This window comes from Syngnathus scovelli, chromosome 3, assembly GCF_024217435.2.
Source record: "Syngnathus scovelli strain Florida chromosome 3, RoL_Ssco_1.2, whole genome shotgun sequence".
Classification (NCBI taxonomy): domain Eukaryota; kingdom Metazoa; phylum Chordata; class Actinopteri; order Syngnathiformes; family Syngnathidae; genus Syngnathus; species Syngnathus scovelli.
Genome location: NC_090849.1, coordinates 5207164 through 5220683, shown reverse-complemented (window position 1 = coordinate 5220683; position 13520 = coordinate 5207164). Strand labels below are relative to the sequence as shown.

The following is a 13520-nucleotide window of genomic DNA, read 5'->3' as shown; positions in this document are numbered from 1 at the left end:
ACGGGCTGAGCAGCCGGGCGAGTCCGTCGTTTTCAGCGCACAGCGAGTGGCAAAGGCGCTGACAAAACGGGAGCTTTGAGCTGCTGAAAACGGCAAAACAAGTCTAAAGCGTGTTCAAACGCGTGCGCACAATGCTCCTGCTTGAAAGGTCGGAATTTAAGGGGCCAATTTTTTGGATGGCGGCCGCCGGCCAAGCTTTGGACGGAAAAGGTTTCCTGGCGACAGCGAGCGAGCGCGGCGCTGCCGTACGTGCACCGAGTCGCCTGCCTGAAGACCTTGGACAAGTCGTCGATGATGTGCCGCTGCTCCACAACTTGAAGGAACTCCATTTCACCGTCCTGCTGGCCGCAATCGCGCTCCAGGTCATTGAGCGAACTAGGCCTTCTCTGTGGAACACAAATTCAGTGGACTCTGTTGGCATGCCGCCGTTGTTCGCGTCGACTTACCAAGCTTGCCATCTCCTCGTTCTCCTGGGTGACAAAGCGCACTTTGTTTTCAAGGCGACACAGCACCAGCGAGAGTTCTTCATTCTTCCTGCTCAGGCGTTTGTTTTTGTACAGGAGTGGCAGAAACTGGCTTTCTGTTTCTCTCAGTCGCTTAAGCTGCAAGCATGAAATGCGGGATGCGAAAGACGCACAACACGCGGGCCAGAACGTATCCATTCCTTTTGCATCGGTTTGAACGGAATCGTGGCTTTGGCTCCCAATAAAAGACATCTACCAGGCAACCGACTCGCCGCGCCGCTCAACTAATAAGCAAGCGCAATGGGTGCCTCGCTGGATGGCGCGCATCAAACGTAGCGCAAACCTTCAAGCGTGCCGTCAATAAATTACCAGTTCATTGCGCTCTTCAGAAAGCAGGGCGTTTCGATCCTCCAGTTTCCTGATGACTGCGCTGAGCTCAGCGATTTTCAGATGAAACCTTCGCGTGTCCCGATCCTCCTGAGACTGAAAACGCCCCGCAACACACACACACAACCACTCGTTCAAAGTTCAAAACTGTTTTTGTGCTACCTTCCTCCAGCAACGAACTAAGTCATGCGTACTGCAAGTGTGTGATGAGGTGGCTTACGCTATGAAGAGGATTGCTAGTAGCGCCGTTGACCCCACTTCCAGGGTAGTTTAGGCCCGCCCTTTGGGAATCCCTCAGGGCAGCGATCTGCTGCTCGGCAGCCTGAGTCTGCAGCTGAAGGCGGTGGACGTGGCCGGCCCCAGGGATTTATCCAAAACACTAACCGCTCTGTCTTTCAGCTTGATCTCATCCATCTGGATGTACAAACGGGGAGCGCTCAGGCAGGCGGGCAAACTCATTTGCCAGAATTGTGACAAAAACAAAGAGAGCAACCGGCCAATTTTTATCTTGAATCGACTAGAACACCATTGCTGTGACAAAAGCGAAGCGAGCAACCGGACGTTTTCTTCTTGTGAAATAGAATAGAATAGAATGCCTTAGGTGTCATTGCACTGCAGGTATACAACGAAATTGGGAACATAGCCACGCACCGCGCATCTGATCAGTCCTACCAGTCGGCGGATCTCCCTCTCGCAGTCTCTCTTGGTTCGGCTCAGCTCCTCCCGATGCTGGTGATGAGCCGATCGGAGCTCGGCCGCTCGGGACTGCCAGGCCTGCTGGGCCGCTGCCAGGGCTTCTTCCGCGCTCCTGGTGGAGGCGACACCGCTCGGTCTCCCGACACCGCCGCGTCTCCTCCACTTCCGCCAGCAAAGCGCCCCCGCTCCTCACCTGAGCAGACATTGCGCCACATCGGGCCGTTGAGACCGCAACGGAGCGCCGCGACGCTTACTGGGGACAAGCTACACAATACGGTAGCGGCCGCATCGGAGCCCGACGTGGCGTGCGGTTAGTCAGACACGGATTGAGCGGATCACCTTGTCCATGGAGCCGTCCCTCAGGCTGAGGACCAAGGCATTCAGTCGCTGGATCTCTCCATCTTTGATTTTGATCACTCTCATCAGCTCCATTTCATGCTGCCGCAGTAATGTCTCCCTGGTAACGGCTAACTTTTTCTGCTTCTCCTCATGGAGTTTGCTTTTGAGTTCCGTCATGGCGGCGGTGGCACGGTGGTGCTCCGCCCGCAGGTCCTGACTTCTCTCTCTCTCCAGACAGCTGACCTGACATGACTTAGACTTAGACAAACTTTATTGTCATCTTGTCTGCACATGGTGCATACAAAACGAAATTTCGTTGCACACGGCTTACAACAAAGTAGTGATATTGCAGTTGAATAGAAGTAACATATCCTATGAAAATATATATATACATATACTGTATATATATATATTACAAATAAGTATAAAGTGCAGCAGTGCTAATTATGCAATAGTGCAAGTAGGCAAAACAGTATTCAAGAGTGTGCAGAGGAATGCTAAACCATGTATTAAACTTCTATTTAAAGGGTTTACACAAGTTCAGTAAAGTTGGTAGTGCGAGATAGTGCAAGATAGAGGTCCGTAGTGTCATAAAGTACAGTTCTGTGAATGTGTGATGCAGAGTTCAGTTTAGAGCTCAACAGTTCTAATGTTCAACAGTCTGATGACAGCAGGGAAAAAGCTGTTGCAGAACCTGGTGGACCTGCAGCGGATTGTGCGAAACCTCTTCCCAGAGGGCAGCAGGGAGAACAGTCCATGGTGGGGGTGTGATGGGTCATTGATGATGTTACGGGCACGGGACATGCAGCGCTGAGATGAAATGTCCTGAATGGAGGGAAGAGGAGCCCCTATGATCCTTTCTGCTGTCCTCACCACTCTCCTCACGTTCTTCCAATCGGAGGCGGTGCAGCCTCCACACCACACAGAGAGTCAGCTTGTCAGAATGCTCTCTATGGTGCTCCTGTAGAACGTCCTCATGATGGGTGGGGGCAGGTGGGCTCTCCTCATCCTCCGCAGGAAGTACAAGCGCTTCTGTGCCGTAGTGTTCATAGTCCAGGTGAGGTCTTCTGTGATGTGGACCCCCAGGAATTTGGTGCTGCTGACCACCTCCACAGCTGAGCTGTTGATGATCAGTGGAGCGTGGTGAGGCTGGCTTTTCCTGAAGTCGACGATGATCTCCTTCATCTTCTCCACATTCAGGATCAGGCTGTTGTCTCTGCACCAGCCCACCAGCTGCTCCACCTCCTCTCTGTAGTCCAGGTCGTTGTTGTCTCTGATGAGCCCCACCACCGTTGTGTCGTCTGCGAACTTCACGATGTGATTGGTGGTGAACCTGGGGACGCAGTCGTGTGTCATCAGGGTGAACAGCAGGGGGCTCAGGACGCAGCCCTGAGGGGAGCCTGTGCTGAGGGTGATGACATCAGAGGTGTTCTGTCCGACCCGGACTGACTGAGGTCTGTTGGTGAGGAAGTCTAGCAGCCAGTTGCGAAGGGGGGTGTTGAAGCCCAGGTGTTCCAATTTTCCTACTAGATGCTGTGGGATGATGGTGTTAAACGCTGAGCTGAAGTCCAGGAACAGCATCCGAACATGGGTGTTCTTCTCCTCCAGGTGAGCCAGGCTCAGGTGAAGAACGGAGGAGATGGCGTCCTGAGTGGAGCGGTTTTGCCGGTCGGCAAACTGGAACGGGTCAAATAATGGGGGGAGTCTGGAAACGATGTGATCTTTAAGCAGCCTTTCGAAGCACTTCATCATGACCGGAGTCAGTGCAACAGGCCGGTAATCATTAAATGAGGTGATTTGAGGTTTCTTCGGCACCGGAATGATGGAGGCAGTCTTAAAGCACGCTGGCACTGTGGCTTGGCCCAGCGAGGTGTTAAAAATGTCTGTGATGACCCCAGCCAGCTGACTTGCACATTCCCTGAACACACGCCCAGGAATGTTGTCGGGGCCAGGGGCCTTACGGGGGTTGACTCTCCTCAGGGTCTTCAACACATCAGCGGAGTCAAGGCAGAGTACCTCCTCTTCCTGATGGGGGACAGTTTTAACTGCTGGAGTGCCGTTTAGTGCCTCGAACCTCCCAAAGAAGTTATTTAGACCATTTAGAAAGTCAGCATCAACTTCACCCACCGGGGGGGGAGGGTGAGTTGTAGTCTGTAATCGCCCGTATGCCTTGCCACATACTCCTGGTGTTGTTGGCGTCGTGGAAACGATCCTGAATTTTTCGACTGTGGTCTCGCTTCGCTACCCTGATGGCACGGTTCAAGTTGGCTCTCGCTGTCCTCAGTGTCTCCTTGTCGCCAGACTTGAAGGCAGAGTTCCGCGCTCGTAGCGTTTGACGTACCTCCTCAGTCATCCAGGGTCGTTGGTTGCCCCGGGTGATGATATTCTTAGTGGTGCTGACGTCCTCGGTGCATTTGTTGACGTAGGCTGACACAGTCATGGCACACGCATGTCAAATCTACATCGGGGAAACTGGGAGGGAGGGAGGGAGGGCGGGAGGGAGGGAGGGAGGCAAGCAGGGAGGCAGGCAGGCAGGGAGGCAGGCAGGGAGGCAGGCAGGGAAGCAGGCAGGGAGGAAGGCAGTGTCTGTCTGTTGAGGTTTTCACCTTGTTCTTCTCCTGCTGAAGTTCTAACTGGACGTCCATCAGTTTGGCTCTCAGCTCGTCATTGGCGGCCTGAAAGGCGTCCGTTCGCTCCGCCTTGACCCGCCCTGCCGGAGCTCGTTTGGACATCTCTTACTCGAGTCTCGCCCGGTCGTCAGTCAGAGATCACAACATTTGTACCTGGAGAGCACAAACGCAGCGCTGTTTTCCACTGGCTTCGGACTCAACTTCAATCGGTACCGTAACGTACAACATCATAAACATAGATCTAGCTTGACTTATTCATTGAATAAATGCATTTGGTTCTTCAAAACTGCATCACGCAACATAGCGTGACCGAGACGGCCGTTATCCACCTGCGTGAAGTTATTTGGTGAAATGAATGAGATGTTTAAGACACAATCGTTCTGTCTCTATGTAGATGAAGGGAAATAATCGATTGCTGAAGGTCCAAAGGTGTTGTGATAAACAAATAAACATATTAGTGACATATTTGTGATAAACATATTAGGCAGGATAATCACATATGTTAACTTGACTGCCCACACTGTATTTATTTATGGTTATTTGTTAAATCGAGTACTGTTAGACATGAAATAGGAAGTGTTTAACATAAATGGACGACGAAAGGGGTACTCACCATTGTAGCTCCTGCTGGTCAATGATACGAGCCTCTTCTTGCAGTGGAAAACATACAGCCAACAAACACCGTGGAACCTAAAGGAAGGAAATTAAACATTAACATTTAGCCTCAACCAACATTCACAGATACAACGCAACGCAAACTACACAAACGTAAATCTTTTTAAACACAATGAGTTGTACTTACCGTGTACGCTCTAGACGGTCCACTTGCAAGCAGAAAATAAAGATATTTCTGTTGATAATCGTCGTGTTTGTATCCGTTGTCTCGCTCAAGGCCATTGCGCCCACAGATTTGAATTTTGGCGAGAGTTCAGCCTATTGACGTCATTTCCGCGGTGTAATACCCGCATATCTGAAACGGCAAAGTTAAGAGTAGAGTTAAATAAAGTTTTTAATCAACGCAATAATTTACAAACGTTGACCAGTCGAAATAATCGTCGAAATTTGGCGTCTGTGGCTGGAAGCAGACGCCGAGTTCGACGTTCCTCCCAAATGCCACACTGCCTCGCTTTTCAGGCCTACAAAAAAACATATTTTTCAAAACAATGAGTTGTAATTACCTTGTACGCTCTAGACGGTCAAGTTGCAAGCTGAAAACAAAAATATTTGTCTTGTTAGTCGTCGTGTTACTAACCGCTGTGTCTTGTTTGCCAGCATTGCCGCTTTCCTACTTCCTGTTGCAAGCCACGCCCACGGATTATAATTTTGCCATGAGTTCCGCCTATTGACGTCATGTCCGCGTCGCATGACTGCGACGTAATATTATCTAAAACTGTTTGTGCGGCATGGTGTTGTTCTGTGCGGTATTGTGTTATTCTGTGCGGCGTCGTGTTGTTCTGTGCGGCGTAGTGTTGTTCAGTGCGGCGTCGTGTTGTTCAGTGCGGCATGTTGTTGTTCAGTGCGGCATGTTGTTGTTCAGTGCGGCATGGTGTTGTTCAGTGCGGCATGGTGTTGTTAAGTGCGGCATGGTGTTGTTCAGTGCGGCATGGTGTTGTTCAGTGCGGCATGGTGTTGTTCAGTGCGGGATGGTGTTGTTCAGTGCGGCATGGTGTTGTTCAGTGCAGCATGGTGTTGTTCAGTGCGGCATGGTGTTGTTCAGTGCGGCATGGTGTTGTTCAGTGCGGCATGGTGTTGTTCAGTGCGGCGTAATATTGTTCAGTGCGGCGTAATATTGTTCAGTGCGGCGTAATGTTGTTCAGTGGGGCATGGTGTTGTTCAGTGCGGCATGGTGTTGTTCAGTGCGGCATGGTGTTGTTCAGTGCGACATGATGTTGTTCAGTGCGGCATAATGTTGTTCAGTGCGGCATAATGTTGTTCAGTGCGGCATAATGTTGTTCAGTGCGGCATAATGTTGTTCAATGCGGCATAATGTTGTTCAGTGCGGCATGGTGTTGTTTAGTGCGGGATGGTGTTGTTTAGTGCGGCATGGTGTTGTTCAGTGCGGCATGGTGTTGTTCAGTGCGGCATGGTGTTGTTCAGTGCGGCATGGTGTTGTTCAGTGCGGCATGGTGTTGTTCAGTGCGGGATGGTGTTGTTCAGTGCGGCATGGTGTTCAGTGCGGCATAATGTTGTTCAGTGCGGCATAATGTTGTTCAGTGCGGCATGGTGTTGTTCAGTGCGGCATAATGTTGTTCAGTGCGGCATAATGTTGTTCAGTGCGGTATAATGTTGTTCAGTGGGGCATGGTGTTGTTCAGTGCGGCATGGTGTTGTTCAGTGCGGGATGGTGTTGTTCAGTGCGGCATGGTGTTGTTCAGTGCGGCATGGTGTTGTTCAGTGCGGCATGGTGTTGTTCAGTGCGGGATGGTGTTGTTCAGTGCGGCATGGTGTTGTTCAGTGCGGGATGGTGTTGTTCAGTGCGGGATGGTGATGTTCAGTGCGGGATGGTGTTGTTAAGTGCGGCATGGTGTTGTTAAGTGCGGCATGGTGTTGTTCAGTGCGACATGGTGTTGTTCAGTGCGGCATGGTGTTGTTCAGTGCGGGATGGTGTTCAGTGCGGGATGGTGTTGTTCAGTGCGGGATGGTGTTGTTCAGTGCGGCATGGTGTTGTTCAGTGCGGCATGGTGTTGTTCAGTGCGGCATGGTGTTGTTAAGTGCGGCATGGTGTTGTTCAGTGCAGCGTAATGTTGTTCAGTGGGGCATGGTGTTGTTCAGTGTGGCATGGTGTTGTTCAGTGCGGCATGGTGTTGTTCAGTGCGGCATGGTGTTGTTCAGTGCGGGATGGTGTTGTTCAGTGCGGCATGGTGTTGTTCAGTGTGGCATGGTGTTGTTCAGTGCGGCATGGTGTTGTTCAGTGCGGCATGGTGTTGTTCAGTGCGGGATGGTGTTCAGTGCGGGATGGTGTTGTTCAGTGCGGGATGGTGTTGTTCAGTGCGGCATGGTGTTGTTCAGTGCGGCATGGTGTTGTTAAGTGCGGCATGGTGTTGTTCAGTGCGGCGTAATGTTGTTCAGTGGGGCATGGTGTTGTTCAGTGCGGCATGGTGTTGTTCAGTGCGGCATGGTGTTGTTCAGTGCGGCATGGTGTTGTTCAGTGCGGGATGGTGTTGTTCAGTGCGGCATGGTGTTGTTCAGTGCGGCATGGTGTTGTTCAGTGCGGCATGGTGTTGTTCAGTGCGGCATGGTGTTGTTCAGTGCGGGATGGTGTTGTTCAGTGCGGGATGGTGTTCAGTGCGGGATGGTGTTGTTCAGTGCGGGATGGTGTTGTTCAGTGCGGTATAATGTTGTTCAGTGCTGCATAATGTTGTTCAGTGCTGCATGGTGTTGTTCAGTGCGGGATGGTGTTGTTCAGTGCGGCATGGTGTTGTTCAGTGCGGCATGGTGTTGTTCAGTGCGGCATGGTGTTGTTCAGTGCGGCATGGTGTTGTTCAGTGCGGCATGGTGTTGTTCAGTGCGGCATTGTGTTGTTCAGTGTGGCATGGTGTTGTTCAGTGCGGCATGGTGTTGTTCAGTGCGGCATGGTGTTGTTCAGTGCGGGATGGTGTTGTTCAGTGCGGCATGGTGTTCAGTGCGGCATAATGTTGTTCAGTGCGGCATAATGTTGTTCAGTGCGGCATGGTGTTGTTCAGTGCGGCATAATGTTGTTCAGTGCGGCATAATGTTGTTCAGTGCGGTATAATGTTGTTCAGTGGGGCATAATGTTGTTCAGTGCGGCATGGTGTTGTTCAGTGCAGCGTAATGTTGTTCAGTGGGGCATGGTGTTGTTCAGTGTGGCATGGTGTTGTTCAGTGCGGCATGGTGTTGTTCAGTGCGGCATGGTGTTGTTCAGTGCGGGATGGTGTTGTTCAGTGCGGCATGGTGTTGTTCAGTGTGGCATGGTGTTGTTCAGTGCGGCATGGTGTTGTTCAGTGCGGCATGGTGTTGTTCAGTGCGGGATGGTGTTCAGTGCGGGATGGTGTTGTTCAGTGCGGGATGGTGTTGTTCAGTGCGGGATGGTGTTGTTCAGTGCGGCATGGTGTTGTTCAGTGCGGCATGGTGTTGTTCAGTGCGGCGTAATGTTGTTCAGTGCGGCGTAATGTTGTTCAGTGCGGCATGGTGTTGTTCAGTGCGGCATGGTGTTGTTCAGTGCGGCATGGTGTTGTTCAGTGCGGGATGGTGTTGTTCAGTGCGGCATGGTGTTGTTCAGTGCGGCATGGTGTTGTTCAGTGCGGCATGGTGTTGTTCAGTGCGGCATGGTGTTGTTCAGTGCGGCATTGTGTTGTTCAGTGCGGCATTGTGTTGTTCAGTGCGGCATGGTGTTGTTCAGTGCGGCATGGTGTAGTTCAGTGCGGCATGGTGTAGTTCAGTGCGGCATGGTGTAGTTCAGTGCGGCATGGTGTAGTTCAGTGCGGCATGGTGTTGTTCAGTGCGGGATGGTGTTGTTCAGTGCGGGATGGTGTTGTTCAGTTTGGCATGGTGTTGTTCAGTGCGGCATGGTGTTGTTCAGTGCGGCATGGTGTTGTTCAGTGCGGCATGGTGTTGTTCAGTGCGGGATGGTGTTGTTCAGTGCGGGATGGTGTTGTTCAGTGCGGGATGGTGTTGTTCAGTGCGGGATGGTGTTGTTCAGTGCGGCATGGTGTTGTTAAGTGCGGCATGGTGTTGTTCGGCATGGTGTTGTTCAGTGCGGCATGGTGTTGTTCAGTGCGGCATGGTGTTGTTCAGTGCGGGATGGTGTTCAGTTCGGCATGGTGTTGTTCAGTGCGGCATGGTGTTGTTCAGTGCGGCATGGTGTTGTTCAGTGCGGGATGGTGTTCAGTGCGGGATGGTGTTGTTCAGTGCGGCATGGTGTTGTTCAGTGCGGCATGGTGTTGTTAAGTGCGGCATGGTGTTGTTAAGTGCGGCATGGTGTTGTTCAGTGCGGCGTAATGTTGTTCAGTGCGGCATGGTGTTGTTCAGTGCGGCATGGTGTTGTTCAGTGCGGCATGGTGTTGTTCAGTGCGGCATGGTGTTGTTCAGTGCGGGATGGTGTTGTTCAGTGCGGCATGGTGTTGTTCAGTGCGGCATGGTGTTGTTCAGTGCGGCATGGTGTTGTTCAGTGCGGGATGGTGTTGTTCAGTGCGGGATGGTGTTCAGTGCGGGATGGTGTTGTTCAGTGCGGGATGGTGTTGTTCAGTGCGGCATGGTGTTGTTCAGTGCGGCATGGTGTTGTTAAGTGCGGCATGGTGTTGTTCAGTGCGGCGTAATGTTGTTCAGTGCGGCATGGTGTTGTTCAATGCGGCATGGTGTTGTTCAGTGCGGCATGGTGTTGTTCAGTGCGGCATGGTGTTGTTCAGTGACGCATGGTGCTGTTCAGTGCGGCATGGTGCTGTTCAGTGCGTCATGGTGCTGTTCAGTGCGGCATGGTGTTGTTCAGTGCGGCATGGTGTTGTTCAGTGCGGCATGGTGTTGTTCAGTGCGGCATGGTGTTTTTCAGTGCGGCATAATGTTGTTCCGTGCGGCATAATGTTGTTCAGTGCGGCATAATGTTGTTCAGTGCGGCATAATGTTGTTCGGTGCGGCATAATGTTGTTCGGTGCGGCATGGTGTTGTTCGGTGCGGCATGGTGTTGTTCAGTGCGGCATGGTGTTGTTCAGTGCGGCATGGTGTTGTTCAGTGCGGCATGGTGTTGTTCAGTGCGGCATGGTGTTGTTCAGTGCGGCATGGTGTTGTTCAGTGCGGGATGGTGTTGTTCAGTGCGGGATGGTGTTGTTCAGTGCGGCATGGTGTTGTTCAGTGCGGCATAATGTTGTTCAGTGCGGCATAATGTTGTTCAGTGCGGCATGGTGTTGTTCAGTGCGGCATAATGTTGTTCAGTGCGGCATAATGTTGTTCAGTGCGGCATAATGTTGTTCAGTGCGGTATAATGTTGTTCAGTGCGGCATAATGTTGTTCAGTGCGGGATGGTGTTGTTCAGTGCGGCATGGTGTTGTTCAGTGCGGCATGGTGTTGTTCAGTGCGGGATGGTGTTGTTCAGTGCGGGATGGTGTTGTTCAGTGCGGCATGGTGTTGTTCAGTGCGGCATGGTGTTGTTCAGTGCGGCATGGTGTTGTTCAGTGCGGCATGGTGTTGTTCAGTGCGGCATGGTGTTGTTCAGTGCGGCATGGTGTTGTTCAGTGCGGCATGGTGTTGTTCAGTGCGGCATGGTGTTGTTCAGTGCGGCATTGTGTTGTTCAGTGCGGCATGGTGTTGTTCGGTGCGGCATGGTGTTGTTCAGTGCGGCATGGTGTTGTTCAGTGCGGTATCGTGTTGTTCAGTGCGGTATCGTGTTGTTCAGTGCGGTATCGTGTTGTTCAGTGCGGTATCGTGTTGTTCAGTGCGGTATCGTGTTGTTCAGTGCGGTATCGTTGTGTTTCGTATTGTGTTGTGTTGTTCGTAATGTGTTGTGTTGTTGGTATTGTGTTGTTGGTATTGTGTTGTGTTGTTCGTATTTTGTTGTGTTGTTCATATTGTGTTGAGTTGTTCATATTGTGTTGAGTTGTTCGTATTGTGTTGTGTTGTTCGTATTGTGTTGCCTCTAACACTTAGCTTCTAACACTTAGCCTCTAGCACCTAGAAGGTAAATAAATAGGAAGGAAGGACTCACCGGTGACGTCGTCGCCCACGTCCAAGCGTTGTACTTTGTATTTTCATCCTTCTGACAGTGGAAAACATATAGCCAACAAACACCGTGGAACCTAAACGAATGAAAGAAAACTATCATTTGGCCACAACCAACATTCACAGATACAACACAATGTGACGTGCGGGGTTGAGGTTAAAGGTTGAGTAAATGGCCCTCGTTTTAAACTACTTTTTTGAAAAGGAGTGGGAACAAGTAAGACGTATTTAATTTATTTATTGGGAAGTAGTAAGACTTATTAAATTTATTTAATCTACTTTTCTTCCCAGGCAAAATTTGATGTGCTGCAATTCCAAATTTCCAAAGTGAATGAAGGAATGAAATCCTTTAAATTATGATTTTGTATAAATACTAGGCATAAACACAAAATCTACGGCACAAAATGGGCAGACTTTACTTGTTTGAAAAGGACTGGTTACAAGACAGACTTTTTTAATTTATTTAATGGGAAGAAGACTTATTTAGTTTAATTGATCTATTTTTGTTCCCTGGCAAAATTCGATTTGCTGCAATTCCAAATTTCCAAAGTGAATGAAGGAATGAAGTCGTTTAAATTATGATTTTGTATAAATACTAGGCATAGACACAAAATCTACGGCACAAAACGGGCAGACTTTACTTGTTTGAAGAGGACTGGTTACAAGACAGACTTTTCTGATGTATTTAATGGGAAGAAGACTTATTTAGTTTATTTAATCTCTTTTTGTTGCCTGGCAAAATTGGATTTGCTGAAATTGTATTTTGCCAAATCTTGACTTGAGACCTGATAGGAAGTATTAAACGCTTAGTTAAATCGATACAAGTTGGTAATAAGAGCGAGTAATGTTGGTTGAAGCGATGAATTAAGGTTGAAAGCAATTTAAATTATGACTTTGTATAAATACTAGATATTAACAGAACATCTACTGCGCAAAATGGGCAGAGTTTACTTGTTTGAGAAGGAGTGGCTTATTTAAGACTAAGATTTATTTAATCTGTTTGTTCCCAGGCAAAATTGGATGTGATGCAATTCCAAATTTCACCACATGATGGTGCCCAATTTTGACTTCATAGGACATATTCAACACTTAACTATTATGTTCAAGGTAATCAGATTTGTTTATTATTCTAATGGCCTTTTCAAAACTATTCTGGATTACTACTTTGGATCTATTCTACATTACTTGGCAACAACATACTCTGTAACAGATTAGGCAGTATAATCACATATGTTAACTTGAAAGTGCCCACACTCAATCTACTTATCGTGATGTGTTAAATCAATTACTGTTAGACATTATTATTCTGATAATCTACCAAATCTTTGAATTGAAGAATTTGTGATTTAATTAATAGCTTGTTGTTATGTTCAGGGTAATCAGACTTGTATATAATTCTAATGGCCTTCTTTTGAAAACTATTCTGAATTACAACTTTGGATCTTATATTACTTTGCAACAATATACTCGGTGACAGATTAGGCAGTATAATCACATATGTTAACTTCAGTGCCCACACTGTATTTATTTATGGTTATTTGTTAAATCAAGTACTGTTAGACATGAAATAGGAAGTGTTTAACATAAATGTTATGGCTACTCACCATTGTAGCTCGCTCCTGGTCAATGATACGAGCCTCTTCTTGCAGTGGAAAACTTGCAGCCAACAAACACCGTGGAACCTAAAGGAATGAAATTAAACATTAACATTTCGCCTGGACCAATATTCACACGTACAACGCAACGCGGCTACACTTCTGCTAGCGCCTCAGCTACACGTTGCTATTACAAACGTAAATCTCTTTAAACACAATGAGTGTTACTTACCGTGTACGCTGTAGACGGTCCAGTTGCAAGCAGAAAATAAAGATATTTCTGTTGATATTCGTCGTTGCTCAGTGGCTCACGGCCATCGCGCCAACAGATTTGAATTTTGGTGGAAGTTCAGCCAATTACGTCATATCCGCGGCACATGACTGCGACGTAATACCCGCTTATCTGAAACGGCAGTTAAAAGTAGAGTTACATCAAGTTTTCTTTTTTAATCAACGCAATCATTTACAACCGTTGACCAGAAAGAATCGTCGAAATTCGACGTTCCCCCCAAACGCCACACTCACTCGCTTTTCAGGGCAACAAAAGTACTTCTTTTTTAAAAACGATTAGTTGTACTTACCGTGTACGCTCTGGACGGTCCAGTTGCAAGCAGAAAATAAAAATATTTCTCTTGTTAGTCGTATGTTACCATCCGCTGTGTCTTTGTCAACATCGCCATTTTCCTACTTCCTGTTGCGAGCCACGCCCACGGATTTAAATTTTGGCGGAAGTTTTCGCGT

The 13520-nt window shown here is 48.9% G+C and overlaps 1 long non-coding RNA gene across 1 annotated transcript; it reads right to left on the bottom strand.

Annotated features, from left to right (window-relative positions):
* Positions 1–11170: 11170 nt before the first annotated feature.
* On the bottom strand, positions 11171–13480 carry LOC125994456 (uncharacterized). Its single transcript, XR_007490626.2, has 4 exons — positions 13361–13480; positions 13012–13182; positions 12789–12866; positions 11171–11261 (listed from the first exon to the last, which is right to left on the bottom strand). It is a non-coding gene; the product is annotated as an uncharacterized lncRNA (long non-coding RNA).
* Positions 13481–13520: the final 40 nt, after the last annotated feature.